The 15,250-nt window shown below is 38.8% G+C and overlaps 1 protein-coding gene across 1 annotated transcript in view; it reads left to right on the plus strand.

Moving 5' to 3' along the window:
* Lrrk (Leucine-rich repeat kinase) overlaps window positions 1-15,250 on the plus strand; it is a 431,475-nt gene that overhangs the window by 203,053 nt on the left and 213,172 nt on the right. The gene's annotated exons all lie outside the window — the stretch shown is intronic.

Raw genomic sequence — 15,250 nt, forward strand, 5'->3', positions numbered from 1 at the left:
TGCACTATATGGCTAATACTAAATACTAAGTGCAGTTTATAAAATAAGAAAAATTTTAGAACTTTTTTTTTTTTTTTCATAAGAAAAGTGTTACTGTTTCATGAAATACTAGTTATTTTGTCAACTTTGCTTATTCATCCTTTAAATGGCCTATTTACGGTCTTCAGTATTGCTAAATATTTTTTAATTTTTAATCCTGTTTTAAAATATGTCTGTCTGTTAATTTTCACTCTAAATAAAATGTTACAATGCCTGTCCAGAAAGCATGGCACCAATTATTTTTTATTATTTTTTTTTTATCAGTCAAAATTTCTTCAAATAATGTGAAACGTGCAAATAAGGTAAACAGGATGTATTTTTATACTGTTTTTTTTTTTCATCTACATCTATGACTTTATGTCAGCAAAGAGCTAAGACATGTCTTGTCATGCTCACATAACCATACCCTCACAAATTATGGCATCATTGTACTTAAACAGCATGCCATGGATTGCATCTTTCTGTGCTCCTAGTAGACAGTTGTAAGGAGCAAGATCTGTGCTGTGGGGTGGATAGAACAGCATTGTCTATTAGCTGTTGAGATTACTTTCTGAGTCCTCAAATTTGTATGATGTTGCACTGTCCTATCATTTTGAAGTGAGAGCTTGGAAGACTTTTGTGATTACAGACTCACCTGAAACACTTGTTAAGTTTCTACAATGTATCATTCTAGGATTCCAAGTTTATAGCATGCCCTCTTGGCATCACACCCACCAAATTCACCTCTTCACAGTCCTAAAGCATAGATCATGATCTTTCAGCCGAGGGATTCTTCTTAAATTTCTTTGTGTAAAAATATAATGATGCCAGTGCCCAAACACTCTCTGGCTGAAACTAGTTAATCTAGGATTCATCTCCTATAACAGTCCTGGTCCTCCTTGAGGTTGTCGCAGACATTCTCTCAGATATGCTAGCCAAGCTGTACTTGCTACCTGGGAGTCTAAAACACTGATGGAACTGATATTCGGGTGATATTCACGTTAAGTGGACCTTCATGATGGTGGGACTGTTAATAATCATGGGTATAACCTCCATGCACAAGCACACTGTGGGTGACCACTAAGGTATGAACCAACGTGAGCAGGGGTTGAGGTGTGGCACCCACCCCTCTGTGTTACCAGGCAATACTGGGTGGTATATGACTCTCATCAACCAGTGCAGTACCACCACTTTGCTTATTGGAGGCTTGAAGTGGTGGAACCCATGTTTAGTCTCTAGAGCTAAGTTCCGGTCAACTCTTCCCCATCTTTTCCCTCATGCGGTACGACTGATGACTTTTGAAGTTATGGTGAACATCATGGTGAGATCCAATCTTCCTTACATTTCGAGGGTACAGCTCTAAAACGGTGTTCGCAGGCCGGCCGCTAGTTAGTACACCGGACCGAACCTATTGGTAACTCTTTAGGAGGCTTCCGGATCAGCTAGTGTATAATCTTGCTACCTATATTCTGCCAGACAGTGACTGGAGGGAGTCCGAGTAGTGTGTATGCGGGGGGCCATTGTTGAGGCCACGTTTTGTCAAGGATTTGGGTATATTCTTACCAAGTGTACACCATATCCAAAAATTTCATTACTTCATACAGCATGCCCCCCCCCCCCAATTTTTCTTACTATTGAATACACCATGAATTGTCAAACTAATAGAGTAAACTTATCTGCGAAAACATCTAAACCTCCCAAACACATCCTAGTTCAGTTCACAAATATACGTGGTCTCAATTCTAATCTCAATGATGTCCATTTCTACTTGCAGTCTGCCAAACCCTATAACTGAGATTTTTGACCAAATCTCAGTTATTGGCTGATTCAACTACTGCTCATCTTAGTTGCCCAAATTATTCGCTAATCCATGGCTATTCCCAACCTCCTACGATTCCTTTCGCTTCAAAGGTGGTACTTGTACATATGTCCGCTCTGATATTCCCTGTCACAGACTTAGTAATAGGGACTCCCCTCTTTTCAATCTTCTCTGGCTTAAAATCTCTCTACCTCATTGTGTCAAATTCATTTGTTGTCTCTACCGTTCTCCCAACTCCACTAATCATTTGGAGCTCTTCGACTTCCTCTCTTTGCAGCTTGACTTTCTCCAGTCCAACTTTCCTAACAGCGAGGTAATTTTCCTTGGTGATTTTAATGTTCACAACTCTACCTGGCTTCCATTCTCTAGTCACACTGATCTGGCTGGTCAAGATGCTGAGGCTTTTGCAATTACTAATGACCTTGCACAGATTGTTCATTTACCTACAAGAAAGAATCCCGGACAATCCTAACCATACAGCCAACACGCTTGATCTTTTTCTCACAAACAACCCTTCTAAGTACACGGTCGAAGTGAGTGGTCCTTTAGGCAGCTCAGACCACAACTTGGATCCCATTTTTCTTCCAACTCACATATCAATGATCTTGGTAAAACACCTCCCACCATTCCCAACACGCTCCATGCAATGCCTCCTGTGGTCTTCCGTCAGAAGGATTTTGACGAATCTCGATGCTAAGAAATCTCCAGGTCCTGATGGTATTTCTCCACTTGTTCTCAAAACCTGTGCTCCTGAACTTACTCCTGTTTTTTGCTGCCTTTTTTCACTTTCTTATTCCAAAGGTGTTTTTCCTTCTGCTTTGAAATTTTCTTATAACCAGCCAGTTCCTAAAAAGAGTGACAAATCTCTCCCATCCAATTATCGTCCCATTGCAATTACTTCTACTCTTTCTAAAGTAATGGAGAAATCAATTAACCGCCAACTTTTAAACTACCTAGAAACCTTCCATCTCATCAACGGTTACCAGTATGGATTCCACCAGTGCCGATCCACTGGTGATATTCTGGTTTATGTTACCCATTTATGAACAATTCAATGGAAAAGTTCGGTGAAATGCAAGCAGTTGCTCTTGACATCTCAAAGGCTTTTGATCGTGTTTGGCATAAAGGTCTTTTAAACAAGCTTCCATCTTATGGTTTGTCAACTGTTTTTTGTAATTGGTTATCCAGTTTTCTCTCTAATCGCTCACTGAGGGTGATGGTAGATGGCTCTCTGTCTTCTAACTTCTCCACTAATGCTGGTGTCTCCCAAGGTTCAGTTCTTTCCCCCACTCTTTTCCTCTTGTATATTAATGACCTTCCTTTGACTGTAAATCCTATCCATAGTTTTGCTGATGATAGCACATTGCATTCCACTTTCCATTTTGAGAAACCTTGCCCTGCTCAATCAGCTTCAGTCAGCTCAATAAACCTTCATATGAATATCCGCTACCAATTCCTTAAATGCTGATCTCCAGGTAATTCTCTGGTTTGGCAAAGACAACTTTGTTGATTTCAATCCTTCTAAAACTAGCGCCTCCATAGCCAGGTGGGAAGGAGCAGCAGTGCATAGCATACACTTCTTAATTAGACCGGGGTTCGAGCCTGTCACCACCAAATACGGAGGATGTGGGAAGGTCAGAGAATGACTACCGCATATCCCGGAGCAATATGGCCTTAGTTGCTAACTAATGCTCCTAACCAAATACCAACCAACCTTCTAAAACTCAGTGTTGTCTTATATCTCACAAAAAGGATTCCTCTGTTCCTATGCTTGTCTTTGGTGACACTCTGATTTCTAGACAAGGTGATATATCTCTTTTGGGGATAACCCTGACTTCTAATCTCTCTTGGCACAAGAACATTAGAAATATTGCTTCCTCTGCATCTAAAAAACTCAGTTTTCTCTTTGCTTTCTCGGCTTTACTTTTCTTCCAAACAGCTGTTCACTCTGTACAAATCGCAAATCCACCCCACCATGGAATATTGTTCTCACATCTGGGGTGATGCCCCCAAAACCTTGGGGGCATCACCGCAGATGTGGGCTCTAGGCTTCTAGATTCCATTCAGAAGAGGGCAATTAGGTTAATTAATGACTATTCTCTAACAGAGTCTCTCCACTTGCTGCTGTCTCATAGATGTACTGTTTCTGCTGCATGCCTTTTCTACAGATACTTCCATGGGCACTGTTCTTCTGAATTGGCTTCTATAATTCCCGCTCTCTCTTTCAAAACAGTCCAAACACATTCTGCCGCCAGCCAACATCCATTTACTATCCAACTTCAAACTCACAGAACCAACTTTTCATCTTCCTCGTTTATTCATTCAGCTGCCATTTTCTGGAACAACCTTCCTTCATATGTATTTCCTGAAAATTACAGTCTACAGAAGTTCGAGTCTAATGTCCACAAATATCTTCTTTCGTCTTCTCAACCTCCAACCCAAGCATGGTACTAAGTACTATAGGTTCTAGTACCTCTCGTGTTTGGGGTTTTCATAAAAAAAAAAAAAAAGTTCAGGACAATAAGGCTTCCCTCTCAGCTTTTTAATGTTTCTGCAAATCTGAACAAATGTCTTTGTATGGTTTTCTGCATGCCCTTACATGAGGTTTTACAGGACATCTCTCACACGTCTTTGAATAACTGATCTCAAAGTTTGTATAATCATGGTGATACTTCCTTTGCTTATTGATGCTTGCACATCAGCTGCCTCTTTGTTTGTTTGTTTGTTTGTTTAGTTGGTTTTTAGGAGCATTAGCAACTAAGGCCATATTGTTCCAGGATATGCGGTGGTCATTCCTTGACCTTTCCGCATCCTCCGTATTTGGTGGTGACGGGCTCGAACCCCGGTCTAATCAAGAAGCGTGTGCTGCGCACTGCTGCTCCTTCCCACCTGGCTACGGAGGCGCCTGCCTCTTTGTAATGCATCGATCCCTTAGAATATCATTGGCATATTGAAAAACCATCAAAATGACAGATTTAAGTTATTTTTATTTTTTTTTATTTTAATTTAAGTCTGCTGTATCCCAGTCTAAGTGGAAAATGACAAATCTACTAGTATTTCAGACTAATATTATCTGCTTACTCTCCCCTCTCAAACTATACTTTCCACAAATCAGCATCTTAAACAGGAAATTATATTGAAAAAGAAAAGGAAATTTTACTTTTATTAATTATAATTATGACCCACTAAGTGAAAAGTGACACTGTTCAGCATTCCAGTTTTTGTTTAATGTGCCATCCTAGGTGTCATTTTACTTGCTCTGAATTTTTTTAAATTGCTTCTCTTTGCTTTTTCCATAGCTTTTCACTTCTTCTGCATTACGCTAACTCCAGACTGTTTAAGGTACAACTTTTGCTAGTTGCCTATAATCATTCCTCAGCCAGTTAACAGCAATTTGTTTGTGTTTGATTAAATTTCAACAATAGCAATTGCTGGCAAGAAATGTTGAGATGCAGGCACCAGTCTCATTGATTGAAAAAAATGTGACCACTTAGGACTTTTTGGCAATATTTTGTATTTAAGTGCTTTGACTTTTATAAATTTTTAAATTTATAAAAATTAAAAATTTTTCTAAATTAAAAAATTTGATGTCACCTCATTTTTCAGATGCAGTTATGTATGAAAACTCTTAAAAAAATATTTTTTCAGTCATATTCTTGAAATGTAGGAAAGGAAAAAGTTGAGATTAAAGCAGATTGCTAGCAACTTGAAATGTGAAACACAGATTTATGAATATCTAAAAGACAAAATAAGCTTTTAAAAAAAAGTATTTAGAAGTAAAGCTTATTGTGATCCTTCATTATAAATGAATATTTGTAAAAGAATAAGAGAAGTTTACCTCAATATGATATGTAGAACACTTCCACATGGTACTCTTCAGAAATTAAAACGAAAACAATTAAAAAAAAAAAAAAAACGAAAATCTTTCCTTACAGTAAGAAATAATTAACAATAATTAAAAATCAAATGCAATTAAAAATTAAGTAAGAAATTAATTTAACGAAAAAAATGCAAAACGATTTTCCTTCCTGAAGCTGACAGTGATTTTTGACCGTATGTCGTGATCACAGAAATGCGAGCATGGAACTTAAATAGGGATTATTTGTCTTTTTGCATGTGCGTAAAGGACCACGAGTCGAAGATTAGATATGGCCGGCGAACATTAACAGATTTCTCATGTAATTTAATTTCAACAGTTTCAGCAATTAATAGTCTCGTATAATTACATTAGACACTAAATATTTTGGCACCGTTAAATAAAAAAAGTATGCTTTTCATTAATGGAATGAAAGGCTAATTCTGATGCTGCTGAACAAGAAGCATGAACTGAGGCCGCATGTTGATTAACATGAAAATTCAGAGGAAACCACGTAGAACCCTGATAAGATGAGTTGCAATCACTGCAGGAAATGTATAATAGGTCATTTATTTGTGTTGCAAATGAGGAAAGGACAGTGATTGTTCAGTACAGTGTGTAATTTCCGTATTGGCCTGGCTACAATTTTAAATTCGGTATCTTTAAAGAATCTGTTAATTTGTTTGTGCCACTATTCAACCTATGGGAATAGTGGTTCCGCTATTCAACCTATGGAAATAACGTAATTTTTGATATGACTATTGTTGATCGGTGTATTTTTTCGTATTCATTTGTTTCCTACAGAAACTCTGCATTTTCATCCTTGGCCACACATGTATATAGCATAATAAAATCCTTTAGAACAGGCGATACATTTTGGGATTAAAAACTACGATACACTATTTAATAACCTATTAATACACTATTTAATGAAAAAGACCTGGGAGTAATTGTGCAGGCAGATATGAAGTTTTCTGAGCAATGCAGACAGGCTGCCAGGGCAGGTCATGCGGTTTTGTCAATGATATATAGGAATTTTGTTAGCAGGGAAAAGGAGGTGATTATCCCTCTGTATAAGGCAATGGTCAGGCCACGCCTTGAGTACTGCGTACAGGTCTAGAGGCCTCATTTTAGGAAGGATGTAGATTTACTTGAGCGTGTACAGAGAAGGGCAACAAGATTGGTGAGGGGAATGAAGGGATCCTCTTAAAAAGAGAGGCTTAAGTTCTGCAAATTGCCAGTGGCTGGAGACTAGGCACCTGTGCAGTGATCTGATTGAGGTATATAAGGCCTTGAATGGGTTGAGCACGCTGAATTCTGATGGGATCCTTCCACTTTTTCAGATTACGAACCTAAGGAGGCATAAATTCAAATTAAGAAAAGACAGATGTAGAATAGATGTGCGGAAATTTGCCTTTAGCCAGCGGGTGGTTAATTGCTGGAACAAACTTCCATCTGTCGTTATGGAAGTTGATAGGTTGAATAAATTTAAGGAGGAACTGGACAGGCATTTGGAGAGAATGGTGTTTTTTTTTTTTTTTTTTTGTTGGCTGATGCTGCATAAGCTCATACATTTGCTTTCTTGCATCACATGCCACTACTACTGCTACCTTAAGGTTATGTTGTTATTTGGTGTTTTAGGAGCATTAGCAACTAAGGTCATATTGCTCCGGGATATGCGGTGGTCATTCCCTGACCTTTCCGTATTTGGTGGTGATGGGCTCGAACCCCGGTCTAATCAAGAAGCGTGTGCTACGCACTGCTGCTCCTTCCCACCTGGCTACGGAGGCGCCACTACCTTAAGGACTGTAGATTTGGTGGTAATGATAATTTATTTTCACTAGATGTTACCTTGTTATATATGAATGTAAACAATGAATACACATTAGATCTTCTAAGAATACAAAAAAATACACCAATCAACAATAGTAATATCAAAAAATGTTTTATTTCTGTCCCATATATTGGATGCAATATTTGGATACAAAATTAATTTTTGACATTGTATATATAAGATATCAGTCAAAATTTTGATACCATTACACATGAATGACCGCTGTACAAATTAGAACAGTGTGGCATTAGGGTAGATTACTGCTATGAAAAACGGGATGAACAAGTGGCAGGAGATATTAAGATTTAGGTTAAAAGTGATCCACATTAGAGCTTGAAAAATCAGTTCAGAAATATTGTTATTTTTATTTTTTGCTCTTGATGCAAACATCAGACATAATACATAAAAGGCAAAAATCATCGAATATACAGATTAATGGCATCATAAATGATGCCATTAAGCTGTATGTTTGATGGTTATTGTGATTTATTCATTTGTAAATACAGTAAACCCCCGCTATTCGCGGTATCTGTATTCGCGGTTTCGCGTTTTCGCGATCGCCGATTTAATATAAAATGAAACCTAAAAAATGTGAATTTTAAAGCGCCGTGAATATTTTCCGCCATAAAAAACATGGGCGTGGCTAAAATTATCTTTCCCGGTCAAAACAGCGCTCAGTGGGTGGGGGGAGAGGGGTGACAAAATTGCGAGCGTGGATGTTTCTCGCTAATCCTTGTTCAATATGTGTTATGCGCTTGTTATGGAAGGTTTCGTCGTTTGCTTTTAATTTATATGCTTATAAATTGAATAAATTTATAAATTGATATGCTTACAAAAGTGATAAATCTACCGTTTTGCAGTGTAAAACAGACTTTTTCGAGTGTGTTAACGGAAGAAAGTGACTTGATTGTGGACAAGTTCTTTCTAACCCCTACAAAAATATGACTACGAATAACAGGAGAAATGTGAAAATATCAAAGAAGGTGATGACGTTAGCGAATAAAATTGAGTTATTAGATAAAATTTCTAATGGTGAAAGTGTCTCCTCAGTGGCAAAACATTATAAAATCAATGAGTCAACGGTACGATCAATCAAAAAATCGGAAGAAAAAATGCGCCGTAGTGTCCGTGAAAATGCGCTAATTGCTTCAAAAATTTGCTCTGTAACTCGTGATGTTTAATTAGAAAAAATGGAAAAAGCTTTAAATCTCTGGATAGAAGACCGAACTCAAAATAAAATTCCGTTAAGTTCACTCATCATTCATGAAAACGCAAAACTCCTTATCAACGCTTTAGCGAAACTGGTGATAGCACTGGCGGGATAGGTTTTTTAGCTAGCAAAGACGCTGGTTTGAAAGATTTGTTTGAAATTTCTAATAAATATTACATTTAATATTAAATTGTTTCTTATTTTCATTTCGATGCCATATGCTTGCATTTCACTATGTACTGTCTATGTACATAGTCATATTATGAAGGTACATATAATACATACATTGACAAAATTTTAGACTAGTTTTTCTTATATACTTTGGAACGGAACCCCTTTATTACTATGGGAGCCATAACTCAGTATTCGCGTTTTCGGCATTCGCGGCATTTCTCAGGAACGTAACCCCCGCGAATAGCGGGGGTTTACTGTAGTATGAACCAGAGCTATAACGCTGAATAAGTTGTACATTGATATCAATATTTGTAAAAGAATAAAAGAAGTTTACCTCAATATGATACGTGGAACACTTCCGTATGGTACTCTCCAGAAATTAAAATGAAAACAATTTTAAAAAATTCCTTTTTTTTTTTACTGCATCATAGTATCTAATTAGATTGGTCAGACTAGAATTGCCCCTTATTAAATTCAAGCTGTGACTACATAACTTATAACTGTATTCCTTTCTAGAAGGTCCTGCATTACTTCTTTAACCAGTGACTCAATTATTTTCATTGAACAGGTCAGGAGAAACATTGCACATCTCCAATCCACAGGGACCTCCCCTGAATCCACATGTACTTTCACAGTTATGGCTAAAGATTTTCTTACCTCCTTTACTGCCTCTTAATATAATTGGGTAGATTTCATCCACCCAGGTGCCTTATTCAGTTTAGTTTCAACAATGTCTCTTCTACTTTCCTCTCAGTATCACAAAATCATTTGGCTCTCTGTTAGCATTTGATATACTTCTGGCATCCCTTTCTTAAAAAATTCCTCGTGCGGTTGTAGATGCAAAATATCTATGGAGTTTTTCAGCAACCTGAGCAGAATCATTTAGAGGACATTCAAAGAAATGTGACATGAAGAATTTGTGTTGGTCAAGTGCATTAAATAAGTATTTCCTACAACTCTACAAGTAATCTTTTTTTTTTTTTTCTTTTTTCTTTTTTATATTTTTTATATTCTCGTGTTTGTTAACCCCAAACACGAGAGGTATTAGAACCTATAGTACTTAGTACCGTGCTTGGGTTGGAGGTTGAGAAGAGGAAAGAAGATATTTGTTGACATTGGACTTGAACTACTGTAGATTGTAATTTTCAGGAAATACGTATGAAGGAAGGTTGTACCAGAAAACGGCAGTTGAATGAATAAATGAGGAAAATGAAAAGTTGGTTCTGTGGGTTTGAAGTTGGACAGTAAATGGATGTTGGCTGGTGGCGGCACGTGTTCGGACTGTTTTGAAAGAGAGAGCGGGAATTATAAAAGCCAATTCAGAAGAACAGTGCTGATGGAAGTATCTGTAGAAGAGGCATGCAGCAGAAACAGTACGTCTATGAGAAAGCGTGTGGAGAAACTCTATTAGAGATGAATCATTAATTAACCTAACTGCCCTCTTCTGAATGGAATCAAGAAGCCTGAGAGAAGTTTTGGGGGCACCACCCCAGATGTGGGGGTGGTGCCCCCAAAATACAGATTTATACAGAGTGAGCAGCTGTTTGGAAGAAAAGTAACACAGATAGCGAAAGAGAAAACCAAGTTTTTTAGATGCATAGGAAGCAATATAAGCCAAGAGAGATTAGAAGTTTAGAGATTAGAAATCAGAGTGTCACTAAAGATAAGCATAGGAGCAGAAGAATCCTTTTTGCGAGATATAAGACAAGACTGAGTTTTAGAAGGGTTGAAATCAACTAAGTTGTCTTTGCCCCACTGGAAAATTACCTGAAGATTGGCATTTAAGGAATTGGTAGCAGATTTTCGAGAAGTTGAAGCTGATTGAGCACGGCAAGGTTTCTCAAAATGGAAAGTGGAATGCAATGTGCTATCATCGGCAAAAGTATGAATAGGATTTCTAGTCAATGGAAGAAGGTCATTAATATACAATAAGAAGAGTGGGAGAAAGAACTGAACCTTGGGGGACACCGGCATTAATGGAGAAGTTAGAAGACAGAGAGCCATCTACCATCACTCTCAGTGAGCTATCAGAGAGAAAACTGGATAACCAATTACTAAAAACAGTTGGCAAACCATAAGATGGAAGCTTGTTTAGAAGACCTTTATGCCAAACACGATCAAAAGCCTTTGAGATGTCAAGAGCAACTACTTGTGTTTCACCGAACCATTCCATTGAATTAGTCCATAAATGGGTAAAATAAGCGAGAATATCACCAGTGGATCGACACTGACGGAATCCATACTGGCGATCACTGATCAGACTGAAGGTTTCTAGGTAGTTTAAGAGTTGGCAGTTAATTGATTTCTCCATTACTTTAGAAAGAGTAGAAGTAATTGCAATGGGATGATAATTGGATGGGAGGGATTTGTCACCCTTTTTAGGAACTGGCTGGATATGAGCAAATTTCCAAGCAGAAGGAAAAACGCCTGTGGAATAAGAAAGTGAAAAAAGGCGGAGTAAGTTCAGGAGCACTGGTTTTGAGAACAAGTGGAGAAATACCATCAGGACCTGGAGCTTTCTTAGCATCAAGATTCATCGAAATCTTTCTGATATCCTTTTGACAGAAGACCACAGGAGGCATTGAATGGAGGCGTGTGTGTGTAGTGACTGAAGGAGATTATTTTGAAAATATTAAAATCTTTTTTCATTGTAACATCTGTTTTTCATTTCTGGAACTTAAATTATTAATCTGTGTATTAAATCACTGGAAACTTTAATACAATAGGAATCCAATAACCTGAATATTGCTGAATTATCAGATATTCTGGATTATTAGATATATATCCAAAAATACTTTGGAGGTTTTCGGGTAATCTAAAATCTTTGGTGTGTTTGTATCTATTTATTTTATATTTTATCTACCTTAAATAAGAAAAGGTTACATAAAACTGTGAAGCAGAGTCAGAAATAACAGTGAAACAGCCTTCAGTTTTTTAATTGATTTCAGTTTACACTTTAGTGTCGCACATAATAGAAAAGTTAAACTGTGTTAAACTCAGCTGTGAATAATTAAACAATTCTTATATGGTTCTATGGTGCTTGGAAAATTTTGCTTGTGAAGCAACATGTTTGCTGATGCCGATAAAATTGGCGCTATGGTATGGTTCAATGGGTCACTGATAAATTCTGTGAAAATTAAAATGTTTAAATTTTTTTATGCAGTTAACCTTCATTCTATATGCTAATATGATTAAAGAGGCCTGTGCGCTCTGGATTCATTATTATAGAATAAAATAATGACAGGAAGATAGATAGAATAAATAATGACAAGTTTAATACTAATTGTAAAACACACATATATTAAATATTAAATACATACAAAAGCTTTCGGTTATTATGGTAACCTTCATCAGTCAAACTGATGAAGGTAATAGTGTGGAACATGAAGGCATGTACTGCCAGTCGTGTATATGAAACTGCATGGCTAATTGTTTGATATTGAAGTCTGTGGCTGTGACGTATGTGAATGTTGCCAACGTTTGTCATTCATCAAAATGATTGCTTCAATAATAGGGTGGACACAACATCCACTGCTTCTGTTGACCGAGTATGTATTAGACTGACTATGTATTAGAGCATGTGATATTCAACGACTCCAACCAAGCACGTCGCCGGTAGTGGTTGGACCTATCTACAATCACGACATCGCATTGCAAGTCAATGTCGTGGCGGGCTGACCAGCAGTGTTCAGCAATGGCCGAGTGTTCTATGTCTGCTAAGCAGATGGCTCTTTTGGATTATTGTGTTCCGAAAGACGCTTCCGAGCCGTCTCCTAGTTTCCCTGATGTAGCAGCTAGTGCAGTCACGGCAAGAGATGCGGTAGACTAGACGACTTTATAGTAAGGTTGGAACCGGTGTTTTCACTTTAGAGATGAGGGATCGCAACTTTCTGCCTGGGAGCTGTACGCACTTTATCCCATGTGATTTTAGGACCCTAGAAACCTCTTGTGATAGGTTTGGGTAGTACGGGATAAAGGCACTCGCAGTTGAGTCATTACCTTGGATGTCATGTTGGTCGCTACGTGTTCATGTGTCTGTAGGTCACACCTGTCTGTCAACGGTACATGGTGGGATAGCCACGCCTCGCAAGATCTGCCTTGACTTTAGCAATCTCTGTGCGCCTCTCATCTACAGAACTAGAGTGGGTCCAGGCACGGGTTAACAAGGTCCGTGCAGTGCCAAGAAGATGGCTGCGCACGTTTGTTGACCAAAAGTTTGTATATGGTAGACAGTTGTCTTCAAGCGTGTGCCTTTGTGTCGGACAAGGGTGTCTAAGTATGGTAGGGTATTGTCTGATTCTAGTTTGATGCTGAATTTTTTGAAAGGTGACAAAGAATTGAGTTGGCCTAAGAGCCAGTCGCCCGAATCTCTGTGGATAACCACAAAAACATCATCCACATAGCGACACCAAAAGGTGATGGGATCTGGTACATTCGTAAATGTACAACCCTCTGATTCTTCCATCGCGATATTTGCCGTGACTGAACTAACTGGGGAACTAACTGGGGAACCTGTGGGTGTTTCCCCAGTTGAAGCACGGAGATGACTGTGTGTGTGTGGATTCCATTATTTTCTTCTTTTTAAACCAACCGTCGACAAGGATGTTTACTTTCAACTCCCATTGTTCCAAGGCTTTGATGGGAGGAACGGTTAAGGGTTGGTAAACAGAAGTGTTCTGCAGGAGCAACAGGGCTTTTGTCTAATAATCTGTGTGATTCAATACGACTGTTCAACGTCCTTTATCCACTGGTAGAATGACGATGGATGAGTCTGGTTTCAATGCTTTAACACATTCTCTTAAGAAGTAGTGGCAAACACAATTTGCCGGAAAACTGCAGCAATTTTACATCATGCTCACCTCGCTTCTTCCAGTCTCAACCACAAACGAATCTCTGCCCTTGAAGCATTGAAACAAGTCTCATCCATTGTCATCCTACTGGCGGATAAAGGACATCGAACAGTCATATTGAATTGCACAGATTACGAGACGAAAGCCCTGTTGCTCTTGCAGGACACTTCTGTTTACCAACCCTTAGCCGTTCCTCCCATCAAAGCCTTGGAATGATGTGAGTTGAAAGTAAATATCCTTGTCAACAGATGGTTTAGATTTTACATGGATTTTAAATTTTACATTTACTAATTACATGGACATGATAAGATAAGATTGATTGCAATATCACAGAAGAAAATAACAGAATCCACACGTAGTCGCCACCGTACTTCTGGCTGCCAGATTCCGCAATTTTACGGACTACCAAAAGTTCACAAAGAAGATATACCGTTAAGACCCATTGTCTCCTGTTGTGGCTCACCAAGTTATGAGTTGGAAAAGTGTGCTCAGGGCTCCTTTTTCCCCTAGTAGGCAAGACCACCAACACCGTCTCCAACAGTAGTGAATTTATAGAACAGATCTGAACCCTCTCCATCTCAGAAGATCAAATCATGGCATCATTTGATGTAGCATCACTTTTCACCTCCATCCCAGTGGAACTTGCCATCACATGTGCAAAGGAACTCTTGGATAACGACCAAACCCTTTGCAGCAGGACCGAACTAATGCCAGATGATATATTGCCACCGCCCTCAGCCTGTGCTTAACAGGTGGTGCAATTAGGTTCAACGACTCCATTTACCAACGGATGATCGGCACAGCCATGGGTTCCCCAGTTAGTTCAGTCATGACAAATATCGTCATGACTTAGAGGGTCGTGCATTTACCAATGTACCAGATCCCATCATCTTTTGGTGTCGCTATGTAGATGATGTGTTTGTGATTATCCCCAGAGATTCGGGTGACCGGCTCTTACACCACCTCAATTCTCTGTCGCCTTTCATAAAATTCAGCATCGAACTAGAATTGTACAATATCCTACCATACTTAGACACTCTTGTCTGACGCGAGGGCACGTGCTCGAAGACAACTGTCTACCATAAACCAATGTGTGCTGGCCAATTTACCACCTTTCGGTCAGCACACGCACACAGCCATCTTCTTGGCACTGCACGGACCTTGTTAACCTGTGCCTGGACCAGTCTAGTTCTGTAGATGAGAGACGCACTGTGATTACTAAAGTCAGGGCGGATCTTGCGAAGTGTGGCTATCCCACCAGTATCCTTGACAGGTGTGACCTACAGACACGACCACATAGTTACCAACAGGAACATCCAAGACAATTACTCAACCGCGAGCGCCTTTATCCCATACTACCCAAACCTATCACAACAGGTTTCTAGTGCTAAAATCACATGGGAAAAAATGTATACAGCTCCCAAGCAGAAAGTTGCGATCCCTCATCTCTAGAGTGAAAACACTGGTTCCACCTTACTACAAAGTGGTC

The sequence above is a fragment of the Mastigoproctus giganteus genome, chromosome 8 (genome assembly GCF_048544385.1).
Source record: "Mastigoproctus giganteus isolate SK-2022 chromosome 8, ASM4854438v1, whole genome shotgun sequence".
Classification (NCBI taxonomy): Eukaryota; Metazoa; Arthropoda; class Arachnida; order Uropygi; family Thelyphonidae; genus Mastigoproctus; species Mastigoproctus giganteus.